A 23883-nucleotide genomic window follows, 5' to 3' on the forward strand; every position below is an offset into this window, starting at 1 on the left:
GTTTGTTGCATATCTGCTATGCATGTGTGTGTGCGTGTATGTGTGAACGTGTGTCTGCATGTTTTACATTTATTTGCTTATTTATCTCTTTTTTCCTTTTTTTTCTCTGTGTGTTTGTGTGTGTGTGTGCGCGCGCGCGCGCGCCTAGAGTTGACTTAATCAAGATTTTGCGCCTTTTAAATATTATTATTATTAGTAGTAGTTTTTTATGTATTTATTTATCGATTTTTTTTTTAATTTAATTTTTTTTTTTTTTTACTTCTTTTTTTTTATTGTTGCTGTTGTTGTTTTTTTGGTTTTGTTTTTTTCAATTTTTTTTCTCAAGGCCTGACTAAGCGCGTTGGGTTACGCTGCTGGCCAGGCATCTGCTTGGCAGATGTGGTGTAGCGTATATGGATTTGACCGAACGCAGTGACGCCTCCTTGAGCTACTGATACTGATACTGTCAAGAAGTTTCATTACTTGGTAACTACCAGTTGATTACCCGCATGCCACTATCACACTGGCCGTCAGCGTGTCTTTTTCATTATTCAGCTGTGACAAGGACATGTCGCTGGTCAGCTGTCGTCAATGATTCAAACCTACGTCCGGCGCAAATCGACTTGACGACGGAGGAGAGAAAAACCGTATGACTGTCAGTCCGACAAAACGACTTGGGTGGGATCGATGAAACAGTGAGGGAGACATGAAACAGGACTTTCATGGGCACTGTCACCAGGGCAACCCAAACCGCAACATCTCTATCCTGGAGTGCGCCGCGTCTGTTCTGAGGCCGACGATTGTTTGTCTGTGTGTGTGTGCGCGAATAGGGAGCTTCCCTTTTGGTCAGGTGGGTATCGCTCACTGAGGATTTCGCTGTTTTCACGTGTTCGTGTTTTGTTGATGTTGTTGTTGTTGTTGTAGTTGTTGTTGTTGATGTGTTTCTTTGGTTGTTGGTTGGTTGCTTCGTTTGGCTTTTCTCATTGTTAATTATTTATTTATTTATTTATTTATTTATTTGTAAATTGATTTAATATAGAATGATTGAATATTATTTATCATATCATTTTCTGTTTGTTTTTACTTCTTGAATTATGTTCTTTTCTGTCGTGTCTTTATTCAATTTGTTTTTTAAAAAAACGAATATTCTGTTCCGCTTTGTTTCGTTTTTACTACCCTGCCCTATTATCACACACACACACACACACACACACACACACACACACACACAGTTGCCATTTTTTTTGGTGGTTTTTTGGGGTTTTTTCGTATTTCTTTCCGGGAAAAAAGTATCATATGTAATGGATTGTGACTCTCTCTCTCTCTCTCTCTCTCTCTCTCTCTCTCTCTCACACACACACACACACACACACACACACACACACACACACACACACACACACACACACACACACACACACACACACACACACACAGACGTACGCACATAAAATGCATACACATACATACGCGAGAACATCTCTCTCTCTCCATCTATATAATATATATATAATAGAGAGAGATGTGTAAATGTATGTATGTATGTATGTATGCATTTTCCCCTCTCCCACCCCTCCCTTTCACTCTCTCCAAAAGCGCACTGACACACACACACACACACACACACACACACACACACACACACGTGTGTATGTATATATATATATATATATATATATATATATATATATATATATATATGGGGTCCAACACTCGGCTTAAATCACAGATTGACATAAGTTTACATATGGGCCAACAGCAAAGTGAGAGCTGTATTATCAATGGTTTCTCCAGTCAATGGGAAACCATTTTACAGCTTAGTCTTTTGTGAAGGACTATGACTCTCAAACTGGGAGGCAAAATTGCACTGGCTCTTAGTGCTGCCGCCTTGTGGGCTAGTTGGCCTTTGGGAACCATCCCAATGCCGACTGTCCTAAAACCCTCTTGGCCGAGAGAGTGGGGATGTACTTGAGCAAGACACTCTCCACTATAATCAAATTCTAGCCCGAATAGTCGGAACAGCAGTTGCCTCCTCTGCTGTTCTGATGGTCATAGTCGGACACGAATGACTATCATATATATATATATATATATATATATATATATATATATATATATATATATATATATATATATATATCGTATATCCGTTTGTCTGTTTATCTGTGTGGTGTGTGTCTCGCCCCTCATCCCGTTCTTTAGTCTCGCTGTTTCTCTCTCTTCCCATCTCTCCATCTCTCCCCCTTCCCATCTCTCCCTCTTCCCATCTCTCCATCTCTCCCCCTTCCCATCTCTCCATCTCTCCCCCTTCCCATCTCTCCATCTCTCCCCCTTCCCATCTCTCCATCTCTCCCCCTTCCCATCTCTCCATCTCTCCCTCTTCCCATCTCTCCATCTCTCCCTCTTCCCATCTCTCCCCCTTCCCATCCCACCATCTCTCCCACTTCCCATCTCTCCCCCTTCCCATCTCTCCATCTCTCCCCCTTCCCATCTCTCCATCTTCCCATCTCTCCATCTCTCCCTCTTCCCATCTCTCCATCTCTCCCCCTTCCCATCTCTCCATCTCTCCCCCTTCCCATCTCTCCATCTCTCCCCCTTCCCATCTCTCCCTCTTCCCATCTCTCCATCTCTCCCCCTTCCCATCTCTCCCTCTTCACATCTCTCCATCTCTCCCCCTTCCCATCTCTCCCTCTTCCCATCTCTCCATCTCTCCCCCTTCCCATCTCTCCCTCTTCCCATCTCTCCATCTCTCCCCCTTCCCATCTCTCCCTCTTCCCATCTCTCCATCTCTCCCCCTTCCCATCTCTCCCTCTTCCCATCTCTCCATCTTCCCATCTCTCCATCTCTCCCCCTTCCCATCTCTCCCTCTTCCCATCTCTCCCCCTTCCCATCTCTCCCTCTTCCCATCTCTCCATCTCTCCCCCTTCCCATCTCTCCCTCTTCCCATCTCTCCCCCTTCCCATCTCTCCCTCTTCCCATCTCTCCATCTCTCCCCCTTCCCATCTCTCCCTCTTCCCATCTCTCCATCTCTCCCCCTTCCCATCTCTCCCCCTTCCCATCTCTCCCTCTTCCCATCTCTCCATCTCTCCCCCTTCCCATCTCTCCCTCTTCCCATCTCTCCATCTCTCCCCCTTCCCATCTCTCCCTCTTCCCATCTCTCCCTCTTCCCATCTCTCCATCTCTCCCCCTTCCCATCTCTCCCTCTTCCCATCTCTCCATCTCTCCCCCTTCCCATCTCTCCCCCTTCCCATCTCTCCCTCTTCCCATCTCTCCATCTCTCCCCCTTCCCATCTCTCCCTCTTCCCATCTCTCCCCCTTCCCATCTTCCCATCTGTCCATCTCTCCCCCTTCCCATCTGTCCATCTCTCCCTCATCCAATCTCTCCATCTCTCCCCCTTCCCATCTCTCCCCATTCCCATCCCACCATCTCTCCCTCTTCCCATCTCTCCATCTCTCCCCCTTCCCATCTCTCCCTCTTCCCATCTGTCCATCTCTCCCCCTTCCCATCTGTCCATCTCTCCCTCATCCAATCTCCCCATCTATCCATCTTCCCATCTCTCCATCTCTCCCCCTTCCCATCTCTCCCTCTTCCCATCTGTCAATCTCTCTTCCCATCTGTCCATCTCTCCCTCATCCTATCTCTCCATCTCTCCAGCATAATTCCATCGTGGTGTGTTGACCTTCATGACTACCCAGCCTGAACAGTGTGTGGCTGGTGTCTGGAGTCCTGGCCGTTGAGGTCATCCCTGTGTCACTCTGATCCTGTTGTTCACGGGGCAAGGAGTCTTGTTTCAGGTGATGAAAAGCACAGTTTTCTGGTTTGGTATTGTAGCCTGTCATCACCCTGACTTTAATGTCACTATGTTTAACTTGCGTTTTAAAACAAAGCTAAACAAACAAAAAAAACCAACAAGTGAGAGATCAGTATGAGAAACCCCATGACGCCACTCAGTTTCAGTTTCTCAAGAAGGCATCACTGCGTTCGGACACATCCATATACGCTACACCATATCTGCTAAGCAAAGGCCTGACAGCAGCATGACCCAAAGCGCTAGTGCCCTGGAGTGCATTCATAGACATTAATTTTGATGTACCCATCAGAGTGGATATCTTCTACATGATTTTCCAGTGGACAACCTGTTGGTGCCATGGGTTCTTCTTTGGTGCGTCAAGTGCCGTCATGTTTCAGGTCGTGCGGGAATCGAACCCACACCCTCACTGACACTGTATTGGCAGGCCAGCGTCTTATCCATTCTGCCACCTTCCTCCTCTCACCACCTAAAAGTCAGTCTCGCTAAACATCAACCTAATTTCTTGCTATAGACGTGTCGCACAAACCCTGGGGCTGATAGCAGAACAAGGAAAACATTGGTATGGCAGGGACATCTCGGACTTTGCCGTGTTTCAGAACAAGGAAAACATTGGTATGGCAGGGACATCTCGGACTTTGCCGTGTTTCAGAACAAGGAAAACATTGGTATGGCAGGGACATCTCGGACTTTACCGTGTTTCAGAACAAGGAAAACATTGGTATGGCAGGGACATCTCGGACTTTGCCGTGTTTCAGAACAAGGAAAACACTAGTATGGCAGGGACATCTCGGACTTTGCCGTGTTTCAGAACAAGGAAAACATTGGTATGGCAGGGACATCTCGGACTTTGCCGTGTTTCAGAACAAGGAAAACACTGGTATGGCAGGGACATCTCGGACTTTGCCGTGTTTCTCAGAATCCAGAAAAACTCTTTCGGATGAGGAGACAATCGACTTTCCCAGATTGGAAATGTCTGCGATTGTCATCGTTGATCAAAGGAAACCCAACATCTGCAGAATTGCGTGAACATTTGCGCAGTTATGCATGCAGTCTTCGATTGACCGAGTTTGTTTCTTCGTTATTTTTATCCCTTCAAACAGGAAATCTACGAAGCGCGCAGTTAAGTGAATAGACCATCGTTGGAAGAAACGGCAAAAAGACAGTTTTCATTTTACGGTGCACTGCATATCAATCTCTTTATCAACTTACCTATGCACAAAGAAAAAAGAGTTTTCACTTTCACTGGGCAGTATTTATCAATCTGTTTATCAGCTTACCTATACACAAAGACAGTTTCAGTTCCATAGTGCAGTAGTTATCAATCTGTTTATCAGCTTACCTATACACAAAGACAGTTTCAGTTCCATAGTGCAGTAGTTATCAATCTGTTTATCAGCTTACCTGTTCACAAAGACAGTTTCAGTTCCATAGTGCAGTAGTTATCAATCTGTTTATCAGCTTACCTATACACAAAGACAGTTTCAGAGAAGAAAGAAGAAAGAGAAACACCCGTAGGTGCTGGGGAGGACCCAGAGAAGCACTGTCTCCACCCGCCCTTAGAACAATCCTGCACCACCCTTGGAGGCCTGCGCTGTGTTCACGATGGGTGCAGGCACGCACAGGACACTCCATTCAGAATTCCAGGGACATAACTGCTCCCGAACAGAGGCAAAAGAGACCACAGGATGCAACTCGCGACAGCCTTAAAAGAAGTATCCCCATGGGTGTAGCAGCCAGTATTTCATGACTGCAGAGCCCACCGGCAAAAGACACCACCCTCCAGCTGCTGAGCACACCCCACAGACCAAACCGCCCCTGCCCGCAGACACATGAAGACAGTTGCAGTCTTTCCCATTGTCAACAGGACTTTTTTTTATCAGCTTACCTATTCACAGTTTCATTTTCATATTGCAGTTGTTATCAAATTGTTTATCAGCTTACTTACATACAGGGGTCACAAAAAGTTAAGGGCCACCAGTGAATTTGCAAACTTCCTTAGGGCATGGTGAAATACTGAATGTCAAGGACACTTCCTTAGAGCATGGTGAAATACTGAATGTCAAGGACACTTCCTTAGGGCATGGTGAAATACTGAATGTCAGGGACACTTCCTTAGAGCATGGTGAAATACTGAATGTCAAGGACACTTCCTTAGGACATGGTGAAATACTGAATGTCAAGGACACTTCCTTTAGGACATGGTGAAATACTGAATGTCAAGGACACTTCCTTAGGACATGGTGAAATACTGAATGTCAAGGACACTTCCTTAGGGCATGGTGAAATACTGAATGTCAAGGACACTTCCTTAGGGCATGGTGAAATACTGAATGTCAAGGACACTTCCTTAGGGCATGGTGAAATACTGAATGTCAAGGACACTTCCTTAGGGCATGGTGAAATACTGAATGTCAAGGACACTTCCTTAGGACATGGTGAAATACTGAATGTCAAGGACACTTCCTTAGGGCATGGTGAAATACTGAATGTCAAGGACACTTCCTTAGGGCATGGTGAAATACTGAATGTCAAGGACACTTCCTTAGGGCATGGTGAAATACTGAATGTCAAGGACACTTCCTTAGGGCATGGTGAAATACTGAATGTCAGGGACACTTCCTTAGGGCATGCTGAAATACTGAATGTCAGGGACACAGCTGTAGATGCAAGCTGTGTAACGATCACCATTCATAGCCACAGGTACTTTCTTGCACGCACGCACGCTTCTTTTTTTCTTCTTTTTTTTACTACGAAAAACCATTGTTTATAAACCACTAACAATTGTACATTTTTGGATGAAATATCCGATTTTTCTCTCCCCCCTCCCCCCCCCCCCCCCCAACTCCCCCACGCTGTTCATGGGGAACGTGACCTGACAAACAGCCGTCAGTGTGTGCTGTGATAGGTCAGTGACAACATGTGATGTGATGTGAGAGGCCAGTGACATAACATGTCATGTGATAGGTCAGTGACATAACATGTCATGTGATGTGAGAGGCCAGTGACATAACATGTCATGTGATGTGAGAGGCCACTGACATAACATGTGACGTGAGAGGTCAGTGACATAACATGTGATGTGATGTGAGAGGCCAGTGACATAACATGTGACGTGAGAGGTCAGTGACATAACATGTGATGTGAGAGGTCAGTGACATAACATGTGATGTGATGTGAGAGGTCAGTGACGTAACATGTGATGTGAGAGGTCAGTGACATAACATGTGACGTGAGAGGCCAGTGACATAACATGTGACGTGAGAGGTCAGTGACATAACATGTGACGTGAGAGGTCAGTGACATAACATGTGATGTGATGTGAGAGGTCAGTGACATAACATGTGATGTGATGTGAGAGGCCAGTGACATAACATGTGATGTGAGAGGTCAGTGACATAACATGTGATGTGAGAGGTCAGTGACATAACATGTGATGTGAGAGGTCAGTGACATAATATGTGACGTGATGTGAGAGGCCAGTGACATAACATGTGATGTGAGAGGCCAGTGACATAACATGTGATGTGAGAGGCCAGTGACATAACATGTGCTGCCTGCCTGATTCACATCATCTCTCGAATTTTCGGACATTTTATGAACACTTATATGAAGTGGTCTTTCACTTTTTTTTTAAACCCTGACTATCTATCTATCACTCGCTCACTCACTCACTCACTCAGTCAATCAATCTTTCGATCGATCTATCCATCCATCCATCTATGTATCAATCAATGTATGCATGTAATTGAAGCCCCAAGGGCGACACTTTGAGAGTAGAAAAAAAATACAATTATTTTCTTTGGAGTTTATTTACCATTTTTTGTTGTTCTCTCTCGAGAATCTGTCCTGGTGGAATTATTTTCACGGAGTGATGCCAGCAAGTCCAGGATTTTGTATATATATATATATATATATATATATATATATATATATGTGTGTGTGTGTGTGTGTGTGTGTGTGTGTGTGTGTGTGTGTGATATCATATAATTTCCTGACGTAAGAAGGGAAAGAAGAGGTTTGTCTTTGAGGTTCTTGTCAGATTTGTGGTTCGTTGCAGGCCCGGCTCAAAGCTCGGCTTTTCTCGGAGACTGACGTAAGCTTTGAAGTGGACAGACAGCAACAGTCACTGGCTTTCAGTGCTACATCCTTGGGGGGCAAGTTGGCCTTTGAGGACCACCCCAACGCCGACTGTCCTAAAGCCTTCTGGGCAGAGAGAGAGGATGTAACTTGGGCAAGACACTCTCCACCATAATCAAATTCATGTCCAGATAGTCGGGACAGGAGTTGCCTCCCTGCTGTTCTGAGGGCTCTGACTGGACACAGGACTGAGTATGATACGTCAGTTGTTTCCTGTGCTGTTCTGAGGGTTCTGGCTGGACACAGGACTGAGTATCATACGTCAGTTGTTTCCTGTGCTGTTCTGAGGGTTCTGACTGGACACAGGACTGAGTATGATACGTCAGTTGTTTCCTGAGCTGTTCTGAGGGTTCTGACTGGACACAGGACTGAGTGTGATACGTCAGTTGTTTCCTGAGCTGTTCTGAGGGCTCTGACTGGACACAGGACTGAGTATGATACGTCAGTTGTTTCCTGAGCTGTTCTGAGGGCTCTGACTGGACACAGGACTGAGTATGATACGTCAGTTGTTTCCTGTGCTGTTCTGAGGGCTCTGACTGGACACAGGACTGAGTATGATACGTCAGTTGTTTCCTGAGCTGTTCTGAGGGCTCTGACTGGACACAGGACTGAGTATCATACGTCAGTTGTTTCCTGAGCTGTTCTGAGGGCTCTGACTGGACACAGGACTGAGTATCATACGTCAGTTGTTTCCTGAGCTGTTCTGAGGGTTCTGACTGGACACAGGACTGAGTATCATACGTATCAGACACATACAGGTAAGGGGAAAAACAACAACAACAACAACGAAAAGGTGATGGTGGAGGTTGGGTGGGGAATGTGGGCTTTGTGTTCATGATTCTGTACTATCTGCAGTTGGCTCTTCACTTCATCACCACTTACTTTATTATTTTTCATTTCTTGTGTGTGTGTGTGTGTGTGTGTGTGTGTGTGTGTGTGTGTTTTAGGAGACACAGACAAACAGACAAACAGAGAGCGAGAAGGGGATGGCTTTCGCTGACTAACAGAACGGCTTCACGTGTCATGTTGGCGATCCCTTTACGTGCTAACTTTGACCAATGGGAGATGTGCTTTTTGTTTCTTTTGCTTATTTTCTTTAATATAGAAAAAAGGTATAGAGTCCAATAATGGCAGATCAAGTCAGCTACGTCAACTCAATTCTGAGACACACCACCAAACTTGTCTGTAAAATCTGGACGGGAAAAGCTGATACCCCAAAACAAGTGAGGCAGGACAATGTGTGCGACACAGCCATCTTTGTACTGTGGTCTTTGACTCGCTGAGAAAAACCAGCGCCACGGAAAGACAGCCGCGTCAATTCCGATCCGAGCCACAGACGTTTTGGAATTGACATGTGGTGAAAGGCCAGTGTCTGGTTAAGTGGTTCAGATCACAGGCTGCACAATGTGCTTGTGCTCTCGCCTGCCCCAGTTCATTCCATCTGCATGCACATGGCATTACAAACACGCATGAAAAAAATATATCGGAACAACAACAACTATAATGATAATGATGATGATGATGATGATGATAACAATAATGATACATGTGATGATACTGTAATAATGGTAATGATACGTTACAAGAAATAATAGTAATAATAATAATAATAATAATAATGATTTGTTTTCTTATCAAATGACGCTATGTTACAAGCAGAAAGTCTCTAAGCGCTTTACAAATCCAATACTAAAACGAATCGGATAAGCACATAAGAGGAAGTAGTAACATGTAAAACAGTCATGGAAACACACTGATTGATACTATAAAAGAAAGTTGACAAGCAGTAACTAAGGCCTACAAATTCAGTTTGCTGCTAGTTTAACGTACCAAAAACAAAACAAAACAAAACAAAACAAAAACAGAAAACGAAATGATACGAAACGAATATTGGTTGCTGCAAATATCAGTCACAGTGAGAAAAAAAAACTGAAAAAACCCCAACACGAAATACCATAAAACGAATATTAGTTACTGCAAATGACGGTCGTTGTGACAAAAATGTCACAGATCAAGTTTATAACACTGTGTCACTTGCAGAATAAACCAGTTTTTTCTTCTTTGTTATAATGGAAATGTGATATATTGAGACATTGTCAGTGCATAGTTCGGATGAAGAATAGATAGAATTCCATGTGGAGCAGTTATTTCAGGAATCCTCCCAAACTGACAGATTTCATTTTGGTCATTCTTGTTTATTGGTTGTACTTCCTTCCGATGGAGTGTAGTCTGCGATATTGAAAAGAGACTCTCTGTCTCTCTTTCTCTCTGTCTCTCTCTGTTTCTCTCTGTCTCTGTTTCTCTCTGTCTATCTGTCTGTCTGTCTGCCTCTCTTTCCCGCCATCCCTCCCCCTATCTCTCTATGTATGTATGTATGTATGTATGTATCGGTCTATCTATCTAAATGTCTCTATATTCATCACAAACCCTCTCTCCATCAATGCCTTTGTATATTATTTTTTCTCACACAAACACACACACACACACACACACACACACACACACACACACACACACACACACACACCACACCACACACACACACACACACGTCAGTACACACTAGCAAACCCTGCACTCCAGTCTCGCTGAATACCATGGTGATGGTTGGAGGAGCACGGTGGCGGAATGGTTAAGATGCTTACCTGCCAATACAGTGCCCGCGAGGGTCTGGGTTCCAGTTCTAGTCTCGCCCTTTCTCCCAAGTTTGACTGGAAAATCAAACAGCTTTAGTCACTCTGCGACAGGATCAGTCCACGTCCCTCGTGCGGCACGCACTTGGTGACGCGATCAGTCCACGTCCCTCGTGCGGCACGCACTTGGTGACACGATCAGTCCACGTCCCTCGTGCGGCACGCACTTGGTGACACGATCAGTCCACGTCCCTCGTGCAACACGCACTTGGTGACACGATCAGTCCACGTCCCTCGTGCAACATGCACTTGGTGACACGATCATTCCACGTCCCTCGTGCGGCACGCACTTGGTGACACGATCAGTCCACGTCCCTCGTGCGGCACGCACTTGGTGACACGATCAGTCCACGTCCCTCGTGCGGCACGCACTTGGTGACGCGATCAGTCCACGTCCCTCGTGCGGCACGCACTTGGTGACGCGATCAGTCCACGTCCCTCGTGCGGCACGCACTTGGTGACACGATCAGTCCACGTCCCTCACGCGGCACGCACTTGGTGACACGATCAGTCCACGTCCCTCACGCGGCACGCACTTGGTGACACGATCAGTCCACGTCCCTCGTGCGGCACGCACTTGGTGACACGATCAGTCCTCGTCCCTCGTGCAACATGCACTTGGTGACACGATCAGTCCACGTCCCTCGTGCGGCACGCACTTGGTGACACGATCAGTCCACGTCCCTCGTGCGGCACGCACTTGGTGACACGATCAGTCCACGTCCCTCGTGCAACACGCACTTGGTGACACGATCAGTCCACGTCCCTCGTGCGGCACGCACTTGGTGACACGATCAGTCCACGTCCCTCGTGCAACACGCACTTGGTGACACGATCAGTCCACGTCCCTCGTGCAGCACGCACTTGGTGACACGATCAGTCCACGTCCCTCGTGCAGCACGCACTTGGTGACACGATCAGTCCACGTCCCTCGTGCAACACGCACTTGGTGACACGATCAGTCCACGTCCCTCGTGCAACACGCACTTGGTGACACGATCAGTCCACGTCCCTCGTGCGGCACGCACTTGGTGACACGATCAGTCCTGTCTCTGCCTCTATCTCTATCTCTGTCTCTGTCTCTATCTCTGTCTCTATCTCTGTCTCTGTCTCTATCCCTGTCTCTGTCTCTGTCTCTATATCCCTCTTTCAAAAAGAAAAAAAAGCAACAACTGCAAGATATACATATTCATATGTACATTTTGTTTTTCCTTTAAAAGAACAAATGTTATTTTGAGGTTGACACAAACAGAATTCTGTTTGCCTACCTGTTTCGTTACGACATGTGGTTCATTATGTAAGTCAGTTTTGCCAAGTGTTCATGGCGTTTTGTGTTGAACTTGCAGTCAACTATTTGTCTGTATTCACACTTCTCTCTGCCTCTCTCTGTCTCTCCGTCTCTCTCTGTGTCTGTCTGTCTGTCTCTCTCCCCTCTCTCGCTTTCTCTTCCTTTATCTCTCCTTCCCTCACTCTTTCTGTCTCCCCTCTCTCTCCCTCCCTTCCTCTATCTCTCCCTCCATCATTCTTTCTCTCTCCCCTCTCTCTCCATCCTTTCCTCTCTCTCTCCCTCCCTCACTCGTTCTCTCTCCAGCTCTCTCGCTTTCCCTTCCTCTATCTCTCCCTCCCTCCCTCTTTCTCTCTCCCCTCTCTCTCCCTCCTTTCCTCTCTCTCTCCCTCCCTTGACAATACACTGTTCATGCAAAAATTTATCAGTCAGACATGTCAGTCCTGCTACTGTCAACTGAGACGCATCAGTGCCGTCCGGAAATATCTGTCCACTGACGCAACATCTAGACTTGTCGTTTCTCTCATTCTCTCTCGCCTTGACTACTGTAACTCTCTATTGTCTGGTATGCCTGCTTCATCCATTCAGTCCCTTCAGCGCATACAAAACTCTGCTGCCCGACTCGTCCTCAGAAAGAAAAGATCTGAGCACATCACTCCTCTTTTGCAACATCTCCACTGGCTCCCTGTCTCACACCGAATAAAGTACAAGATCAGCACTCTATGTTATAGATGTATTCACAAAACTGCCCCTTCCTATCTCTGCGGCTGCCTTCACCTCTACACTCCATCTCGCTCACTACGATCGGCCTCGGATCCACTCTGTTTACGCATACCCAGATTCAAACACTTGACTGTTGGCCGCCGTTCTTTCTCTGTTTCTGGACCTTGCGATTGGAATGAACTTCCTTTTTCGCTTCGTCAAGTCTCCACACTCAGCTCTTTCAAGTCTGGCCTTAAAACCCACCTCTTCCCAAAATAGCCTCCCTTGCCTGCCCTTCCTTGTCTTTAGTTTCTACAGTTTTAGAGTTATGCATGCCTGTGAATGACTGGTGCGAAAGCGCTTTGATTTGTCTCTGCACAAGATCCAGTGCTGTATAAATACCATTATTATTATTATTATTATTATTATTATTATTCCCTCACTCTTTCTCTCTCCCCTCTCTCTCCCTCCCTTCCTCTATCTCTCCCTCCCTCACTCTTTCTCTCTCCAGCTCTCTCTCCCTCCCTTCCTCTATCTCTCCCTCCCTCACTCTTTCTCTCTCTCTCTCCCTCCCTCTATCTCTCCCTCCCTCTCTCTCTCCAGCTCTCTCTCCCTCCCTTCCTCTATCTCACCCTCCCTCACTCTTTCTCTCTCCCCTCTCTCTCCCTCCCTCCCTCTATCTCTCCCTCCCTCACTCTTTCTCTCTCTCTCCCTCCCTTCCTCTATCTCTCCCTCCCTCACTCTTTCTCTCTCCAGCTCTCTCTCCCTCTTTTCCTTCTTCCCATTCCGTCTCCCCCCTCTCTCCTTCCTCCCCCTCTCTCCCTCCCTTCACCCCCCTTATTCTTTCTCTGCCTATCTTCCCTCTCTCTGTCTCTCCCTCTGTCTGTCTGTCTGTCTCTCTGTCTCTCCCTCTCTCTCTCTCTCTGCCCCCCCCCCCCTCAGTCCCCCCTGTATCTCAGTCCCTCCACCCTCCCATTCTCTCTCTCCCCCCCCTCCCTCTCTCTCTCCTTCCACCATCATCACCTTACACCCCGTCCCCGCCCTCCCAATGAAGTGGCTAAAATTAGACTCCCCACCCACCCACCCCCACCCCCACCCCCCGCCAACCACACACACACACGCGAACGAGTTAGAGGCGAGTCAATATTGATCCCCGCGACAAGCCCACCTGCTTCCTCCCCGGAGCTGGGGGGGCGGGGGGGGGGGGGGGTGAGGGGGGGACACGAAATCCGACATAAACAAAGCCACCTTCCAAGCGGAACAATCTCTCCTCGGGTCTGGAATAGAGGACAGTAGCTGTTTAGAAAGACCCTGTCTTATATTAGAAGATTAGTTCTCGTCCAAAGCTCCGACTGTCTGAAAGAGCCGGTACCTTTTCTTGTAACAGTCTGAGTGAAATTGGTGACCATTGTTTGAGGGGGAGGGGGTCAAGGGGGGCGGCGGGGAGTGGGGAGGGGGGCGGGGTGTGTGTGTGTGGGGGGGTGGCGCTTCGGTCTGAACAATGAGTTGAAGGTGTGTGTGGCTGTGCTGTTTTATTGTTATTGATTGTAACTGATGTTGTTTTTATCATTTTCATTACTATAATAATAATAATAATAATAATGATAATAATAATAATAATAGTGATATTTCAGATTGTCTTCTTTTCATTTATTCTGGATTGACATGATGAATTTATATACAAAATAAAACGGTGGTCGACCCAGGAAAATCCGGGGGGGGCGGGGGGGGGATGATGATGATACAAATATCGCTACGAATAATGAGAGTAAATGTCTTTCTTTCTTTCTTTCTTTCTTTCCTATTCCTTCATTCCTGTTATGATTCTGTCATTCATTACGTTCATGGATTCTTTTTGTTGATGGTGCTCCATTCCTGTAATTGCTTCTCTTCCCAGCAAGGTGTGGGCAAACAACTTTCAAGTTTGTGTTTAACACATGTACGTTTTCCTCTGTTTTGGGAAACATTGTCTTTCTTTTTTCCCTTCTCTTTCTTTCAGCTTTCTTTCTTTCCGTAATGTTTTATCATTTCATTGTCTGCGGTTAACACATGTCAGGTACACAGTTCTCGAACTTTCGGGTATGCAGAAATAATTATGTGCGGTCTTTTTTTTTCAGAAACAAAACAGGGCACCTGTCTAATAATTCGGTGACATTACATTTATCATGCATTTGCATTCATGATAAAAACACATTTTCGAAAACCTCCGTTTATGGAGGAACTTGGTGCTTTTATTTGATGATTTCTTCTTCTTCTTCTTCTTCTACGTCTTCTTTTCTTCTTCTTCTTCTTCGTCGTCGTCGTCGTCGCCGTCGTCGTCGTCGTTTTCTTCCTCCTCCTTCTCTCTCCATCTTCGTCTTTTGTAGACCTGACTAAGTGCATTGAGCTTTGACTTCATTATGTGCTCAATAAGGAAATGTTCCTTGACTAAGTGCATTGAGCTTTGACTTCATTATGTCCTCAATAAGGAAATGTTCCTTGACTAAGTGCATTGAGCTTTGACTTCATTATGTCCTCAATAAGGAAATGTTCCTTGGCAAAGTGCATTGAGCTTTGACTTCATTATGTGCTCAATAAGGAAATGTTCCTTGACTAAGTGCATTGAGCTTTGACTTCATTATGTGCTCAATAAGGAAATGTTCCTCGACTAAGTGCATTGAGCTTTGACTTCATTATGTGCTCAATAAGGAAATGTTCCTTGACTAAGTGCATTGAGCTTTGACTTCATTATGTCCTCAATAAGGAAATGTTCCTTGACTAAGTGCATTGAGCTTTGACTTCATTATGTCCTCAATAAGGAAATGTTCCTTGGCAAAGTGCATTGAGCTTTGACTTCATTATGTCCTCAATAAGGAAATGTTCCTTGGCAAAGTGCATTGAGCTTTGACTTCATTATGTGCTCAATAAGGAAATGTTCCTTGGCAAAGTGCATTGAGCTTTGACTTCATTATGTGCTCAATAAGGAAATGTTCCTTGGCAAAGTGCATTGAGCTTTGACTTCATTATGTGCTCAATAAGGAAATGTTCCTTGGAAAGTGCATTGAGCTTTGACTTCATTATGTGCTCAATAAGGAAATGTTCCTTGGCAAAGTGCATTGAGCTTTGACTTCATTATGTGCTCAATAAGGAAATGTTCCTTGGCAAAGTGCATTGAGCTTTGACTTCATTATGTGCTCAATAAGGAAATGTTCCTTGGCAAAGTGCATTGAGCTTTGACTTCATTTTGTGCTCAATAAGGAAATGTTCCTTGGAAAGTGCATTGAGCTTTGACTTCATTATGTGCTCAATAAGGAAATGTTCCTTGGCAAAGTGCATTGAGCTTTGACTTCATTATGTGCTCAATAAGGAAATGTTCCTTGGCAAAGTCCATTGAGCTTTGACTTCATTATGTGCTCAATAAGGAAATGTTCCTTGACTAAGTGCATTGAGCTTTGACTTCATTATGTGCTCAATAAGGAAATGTTCCTTGGCAAAGTGCATTGAGCTTTGACTTCATTATGTGCTCAATAAGGAAATGTTCCTTGGCAAAGTGTATTGAGCTTTGACTTCATTATGTGCTCAATAAGGAAATGTTCCTTGGCTAAGTGCATTGAGCTTTGACTTCATTATGTGCTCAATAAGGAAATGTTCCTTGGCTAAGTGCATTGAGCTTTGACTTCATTATGTGCTCAATAAGGAAATGTTCCTTGGCAAAGTGCATTGAGTTTTGACTTCATTATGTCCTCAATAAGGAAATGTTCCTTGGCAAAGTGCATTGAGCTTTGACTTCATTATGTGCTCAATAAGGAAATGTTCCTTGACTAAGTGCATTGAGCTTTGACTTCATTATGTCCTCAATAAGGAAATGTTCCTTGGCAAAGTGCATTGAGCTTTGACTTCATTATGTCCTCAATAAGGAAATGTTCCTTGGCAAAGTGCATTGAGCTTTGACTTCATTATGTGCTCAATAAGGAAATGTTCCTTGGCAAAGTGCATTGAGCTTTGACTTCATTATGTGCTCAATAAGGAAATGTTCCTTGACTAAGTGCATTGAGCTTTGACTTCATTATGTGCTCAATAAGGAAATGTTCCTTGGCAAAGTGCATTGAGCTTTGACTTCATTATGTGCTCAATAAGGAAATGTTCCTTGGCAAAGTGCATTGAGCTTTGACTTCATTATGTGCTCAATAAGGAAATGTTCCTTGACTAAGTGCATTGAGCTTTGACTTCATTATGTGCTCAATAAGGAAATGTTCCTTGGCAAAGTGCATTGAGCTTTGACTTCATTATGTGCTCAATAAGGAAATGTTCCTTGGCAAAGTGCATTGAGCTTTGACTTCATTATGTGCTCAATAAGGAAATGTTCCTTGGCAAAGTGCATTGAGCTTTGACTTCATTATGTGCTCAATAAGGAAATGTTCCTTGACTAAGTGCATTGAGCTTTGACTTCATTATGTGCTCAATAAGGAAATGTTCCTTGGCAAAGTGCATTGAGCTTTGACTTCATTATGTCCTCAATAAGGAAATGTTCCTTGGCAAAGTGCATTGAGCTTTGACTTCATTATGTCCTCAATAAGGAAATGTTCCTTGGCAAAGTGCATTGAGCTTTGACTTCATTATGTGCTCAATAAGGAAATGTTCCTTGGCAAAGTGCATTGAGCTTTGACTTCATTATGTGCTCAATAAGGAAATGTTCCTTGGCAAAGTGCATTGAGCTTTGACTTCATTATGTGCTCAATAAGGAAATGTTCCTTGACTAAGTGCATTGAGCTTTGACTTCATTATGTGCTCAATAAGGAAATGTTCCTTGACTAAGTGCATTGAGCTTTGACTTCATTATGTCCTCAATAAGGAAATGTTCCTTGACTAAGTGCATTGAGCTTTGACTTCATTATGTCCTCAATAAGGAAATGTTCCTTGGCAAAGTGCATTGAGCTTTGACTTCATTATGTCCTCAATAAGGAAATGTTCCTTGGCAAAGTGCATTGAGCTTTGACTTCATTATGTGCTCAATAAGGAAATGTTCCTTGGCAAAGTGCATTGAGCTTTGACTTCATTATGTGCTCAATAAGGAAATGTTCCTTGACTAAGTGCATTGAGCTTTGACTTCATTATGTGCTCAATAAGGAAATGTTCCTTGGCAAAGTGCATTGAGCTTTGACTTCATTATGTGCTCAATAAGGAAATGTTCCTTGGCAAAGTGCATTGAGCTTTGACTTCATTATGTGCTCAATAAGGAAATGTTCCTTGGCAAAGTGCATTGAGCTTTGACTTCATTATGTGCTCAATAAGGAAATGTTCCTTGACTAAGTGCATTGAGCTTTGACTTCATTATGTGCTCAATAAGGAAATGTTCCTTGGCAAAGTGCATTGAGCTTTGACTTCATTATGTGCTCAATAAGGAAATGTTCCTTGACTAAGTGCATTGAGCTTTGACTTCATTATGTCCTCAATAAGGAAATGTTCCTTGGCAAAGTGCATTGAGCTTTGACTTCATTATGTGCTCAATAAGGAAATGTTCCTTGACTAAGTGCATTGAGCTTTGACTTCATTATGTGCTCAATAAGGAAATGTTCCTTGACTAAGTGCATTGAGCTTTGACTTCATTATGTCCTCAATAAGGAAATGTTCCTTGACTAAGTGCATTGAGCTTTGACTTCATTATGTCCTCAATAAGGAAATGTTCCTTGGCAAAGTGCATTGAGCTTTGACTTCATTATGTGCTCAATAAGGAAATGTTCCTTGGCAAAGTGCATTGAGCTTTGACTTCATTATGTGCTCAATAAGGAAATGTTCCTTGGCAAAGTGCATTGAGCTTTGACTTCATTATGTGCTCAATAAGGAAATGTTCCTTGGCAAAGTGCATTGAGCTTTGACTTCATTATGTGCTCAATAAGGAAATGTTCCTTGACTAAGTGCATTGAGCTTTGACTTCATTATGTCCTCAATAAGGAAATGTTCCTTGGCAAAGTGCATTGAGCTTTGACTTCATTATGTGCTCAATAAGGAAATGTTCCTTGGCAAAGTGCATTGAGCTTTGACTTCATTATGTGCTCAATAAGGAAATGTTCCTTGGCAAAGTGCATTGAGCTTTGACTTCATTATGTGCTCAATAAGGAAATGTTCCTTGACTAAGTGCATTGAGCTTTGACTTCATTATGTGCTCAATAAGGAAATGTTCCTTGGCAAAGTGCATTGAGCTTTGACTTCATTATGTGCTCAATAAGGAAATGTTCCTTGGCAAGCGCGTACAAGCACACGTTGTCCTTTTTCCATCATCCAAAACCTGCTCACACACACTCAGACGAGAGGTTCCCGACACAAAGTGCTGCCAGACTGACATCAGTACGCAAGTCATGTATCGAGAAGTGAGGAGGGAGGACTTCTGAGAGCCGGGGAGAATTCAGCAGGCGTTTCACGTAATTATGTTTCACGTAATTATCGAGCAGGGAGAGTGTGTGTGTGGAGTAAAAATAAACAGTTCAGCACGCTGCTGAAACAGTGCTGGGACGGCCAAACAGTTCAGACGGTCCACCCTCACTCATCACGTCGGCCAGTCCTGATAACTCCTGCAGGTGCCCGGAGTGGGTGTTGCTGTTCGGAAATTCTTGACGGAAACACCCGGCATAAAAACAAACCATTACCCCAGACCCCTCCTGGACCACCACTGGAGGCAGGAGATGGAGTGGCCTGAAAACCACCTGGTGCCTCTTCCCTCCGGCCATGCCACACGTCTGTACCCTATGCCTCTTCCCTCCGGCCATGCCACACGTCTGTACCTTGTGCCTCTTCCCTCCGGCCATGCCACACGTCTGTACCCTGTGCCTCTTCCCTCCGGCCATGCCACACGTCTGTACCTCTTCCCTCCGGCCATGCCACACGTCTGTACCTTGTGCCTCTTCTCTCCAGTCATGCCACACGTCTGTGCCTCTTCCCTCCGGCCATGCTCTGTGCCTCTTCCCTCCGGCCATGCCACACGTCTGTACCCTGTGCCTCTTCCCTCCGGCCATGCCACACGTCTGTACCTCTTCCCTCCGGCCATGCCACACGTCTGTACCCTGTGCCTCTTCCCTCCGGCCATGCCACACGTCTGTACCCTGTGCCTCTTCCCTCTGGCCATGCCACACGTCTGTACCTTCAAAGGAGAGGAAGGTGGCAGAATGGTTAAGACGCTTCTCTGCCGTAAAGAGTGTCCGTGAGGGTCTGGGTTCGAATCCATCTCTCGCCCTTTCTCCCAAGTTTGAAAGTTTGAGAGGAAAATCAAACAGCGTGAAGTCCTTGGTGTGAGACGATAAACCCAGTCCGTTTACAGCACACTCTTGGCGCACTGATAAAGATCCCATGGCAATAAAAGTGATGTCATCTGGCGAATTTCCCTGTACTTCAATTCCACTCTGATTGACACACAATTATACCTGATTGATACACAACTATACCTGATTGATACACAACTATATCTGATTGATACACAACTATACCTGATTGATACACAACTATATCTGATTGATACACAACTATACCTGATTGATACACAACTATATCTGATTGATACACAACTATATCTGATTGACACACAACTATACCTGATTGATACACAACTATACCTGATTGATGCACAACTATATCTGATTGATACACAACTATATCTGATTGATACAAACTATACCTGATTGATACTATACCTGATTGATACACAACTATATCTGATTGATACACAACTATATCTGATTGATACAAACTATACCTGATTGATACAAACTATACCTCATTGATACACAACTATATCTGATTGATACACATCTATACCTGATTGATACACAACTATATCTGATTGATACAAACTATACCTGATTGATACAAACTATACCTGATTGATACACATCTATACCTGATTGATACACAACTATATCTGATTGATACACAACTATATCTGATTGATACACAACTATATCTGATTGATACACAACTATATCTGATTGATACACAACTATATCTGATTGATACAAACTATACCTGATTGATACACAACTATATCTGATTGATACACAACTATACCTGATTGATACAAACTATATCTGATTGATACACAACTATATCTGATTGATACACAACTATATCTGATTGATACAAACTATACCTGATTGATACACAACTATATCTGATTGATACAAACTATATCTGATTGATACAAACTATACCTGATTGATACACAACTATATCTGATTGATACAAACTATACCTGATTGACACACAACTATATCTGATTGATACACAACTATATCTGATTGATACAAACTATACCTGATTGATACATAACTATATCTGATTGATACAAACTATACCTGATTGATACACTTCTATACCTGATTGATACAAACTACATCTGCATGCACCAAAGCCTCACGTGCACGTTGGTTTATGCTGCTGGTCAGGCATCAGCCTTGTTGATGTTGTGTAGCGTGTATGGATTTGTCCGAATTCAGTGACGCCTCCTTGTGAAACTGAAACTGAAGCATGTCCACCCCCGACCCTTTCCAACCACCACCGAACACAGCGTGATATGTACACTGGAGTGTAAACGTGTTTTGTACACTGGAGTGTAAACGTGTTATGTACACTGGAGTGTAAACGTGTTATGTACACTGGAGTGTAAACGTGTTATGTGCACTGGAGTGTAAACACATGAAGCTGTTCCATGTCTCATACTATACTTCAAGCACACCTTTCAAGATAGTGTGTGTCAAACATTTCAGCTGATCCCCCAAATCCCTCACAGCAACTGTGAGATGTTACTATTTACAGAGTGAACAAATCAAGTGCAAAGACGAAGTTTCCAACAGAGAAGGCCTTGTGGAAGGACTCTGGTTAGCGTCACTTTCAGTTTCTCAAGGGGGCGTCACTGCGTTTCTACAAATCCATATACGCTACATCACATTTCTTAGCCAAATGCCTGACAGCAACATATCCCAACACGCTTGTCGGGCCTTCAGTTCCTGCATGTAAATGGGACTCTGGTGATTCACAAAACCCACTTAGCGTGAACATAAAATGATGTCCAGACAGACAGACCACATCCATGTACAAGTTGACTCTGAGGGCGGTAGTCACTTGGTGGTGAAGTCAGCTGTACAGACCCACAATGGATGGGTGCCGGTCATCTTGTCCACACCATCAATAGTGTTCATTCTGTACCCTTTCCATCACCTCAGCTCCTTGCTTATCGTCAAACAGTTCTGAGGCCTTGGAATTTGGGGCTCTGCTTTTCCCGAGCGGACACAGAAAGAAAGAAAGGAGAAAGAAAAGACAAAATGAAAGAAATGAAAGAAGAGGGAGAGAGTGAGTGAGTGAGTGAGTGAGTGAGAGAGAGAGAGAGAGAGAGAGAGTGAGTGAGTGAGAGAGAGAGAGAGAGAGAGAGAGAGAGAGAGATCGAACGATTTTTTTTAATAAGGGAAGTGGAATTAGCATGGAAATGCTTTTTTACATCCAGCCCTCAGGGCAAAGAGAAATGAAATAAGAATATTCACAAGATAACAAAGGTCACAGAAATACATACATGACATTCAAATACACTCAAACGCACAGTAAACATTTAGAGGGACACAATCATGAGAGAGAGACAGGCACACAGAGAGAGATAGATGGATAGAGAGAGACAGACACACAGACAGACAGAAAGACAGAGAGAGAGAGAGAGAGAGAGAGAGAGACAGAGACAGAGAGAGAGAGAGAGCAGAAAAAATACAAAGAGAGGGAAAGAAAAGAAAGCAAAGAAGTGTTTAAGGTGGCCAGATGATCATTCACATGATATGTACAGTTCGCACATGAGGAATGGCAGGCCTGTTCTGAGACATTAGTGTGCTGCCAAAGACAAACTGAGTCCTGTCGTCTGTAATAAATGCCAAGGGCGTTAAAAGAAACTGGCCTGACGCTGCCACTTTCAAAGTGCGTCTGCACTCCAAGGTGTGTTGCAAGGTCAGGTCAATAATAGTCCTGCGTTCAGTTGTTTTCGCCGCTTGAACTATGCTTTTGAACTCTACCCTCACCTGACTTATGTAACTGGTAATGGTCCATGTGTATGTGTGCGTGTGTGAGCGCACGCGCGCGTACGTGTTTGTGGTTTAAGATAGACAAAAGAAAAATACACTTCAACCCGGTTTTCATACAGTTAGACCTTTTTATTTATTTATTGGTTTTTTTTTTGTTTTTTTTTTTTTTTTTTTTTCTACTTTTGTCTTTTCGTGGGTGTCTGTGCCAACTTCCTCCGTCAGTCGCTTTGGTTTGGTTTGTTCTCATGTCCAAGTCTGCCAGCAGTGTTTATGCCGCGCCGCACCCTTGTCGGACACCGTGTGGAATTTCTACTCCGGCACCTTCCTTCCCTGCTGTTGTTGTCCTCTTCTGTTCTTTCTTTTCTTCCAGCTTTCTTCTTGTTCGTTGTTTGGGGGTAATCTCTCTGTCTTGTTGTTTGGGGGTAATCTCTCTGTCTTGTTGTTTGGGGGTAATCCTCTCTCTGTCTTGTTGTTTGGGGGTAATCCTCTCTCTGTCTTGTTGTTTGGGGGTAATCTTCTCTCTGTCTTGTTGTTTGGGGGTAATCTGTCTTGTTGTTTGGGGGTAATCCTCTCTCTGTCTTGTTTGGGGGTAATCTGTCTTGTTGTTTGGGGGTAATCCTCTCTCTGTCTTGTTGTTTGGGGGTAATCTCTCTGTCTTGTTGTTTGGGGGTAATCCTCTCTCTGTCTTGTTGTTTGGGGGTAATCTTCTCTCTGTCTCGTTGTTTGGGGGTAATCTCTCTGTCTTGTTGTTTGGGGGTAATCCTCTCTCTGTCTTGTTGTTTGGGGGTAATCTTCTCTCTGTCTCGTTGTTTGGGGGTAATCTTCTCTCTGTCTTGTTGTTTGGGGGTAATCCTCTCTCTGTCTTGTTGTTTGGGGGGTAATCTCTCTGTCTCGTTGTTTGGGGGTAATCCTCTCTCTGTTTTGTTGTTTGGGGGTAATCCTCTCTCTGTTTTGTTGTTTGGGGGTAATCCTCTCTCTGTCTTGTTGTTTGGGGGTAATCCTCTCTGTCTTGTTGTTTGGGGGTAATCTCTCTGTCTCGTTGTTTGGGGGTAATCCTCTCTCTGTCTTGTTGTTTGGGGGTAATCTCTCTGTTTTGTTGTTTGGGGGTAATCCTCTCTCTGTTTTGTTGTTTGGGGGTAATCCTCTCTCTGTCTTGTTGTTTGGGGGTAATCTCTCTGTCTCGTTGTTTGGGGGGTAATCCTCTCTGTCTTGTTGTTTGGGGGTAATCCTCTCTGTCTCGTTGTTTGGGG

Source organism: Babylonia areolata, chromosome 10, assembly GCF_041734735.1.
Source record: "Babylonia areolata isolate BAREFJ2019XMU chromosome 10, ASM4173473v1, whole genome shotgun sequence".
Lineage (NCBI taxonomy): Eukaryota > Metazoa > Mollusca > Gastropoda > Neogastropoda > Buccinidae > Babylonia > Babylonia areolata.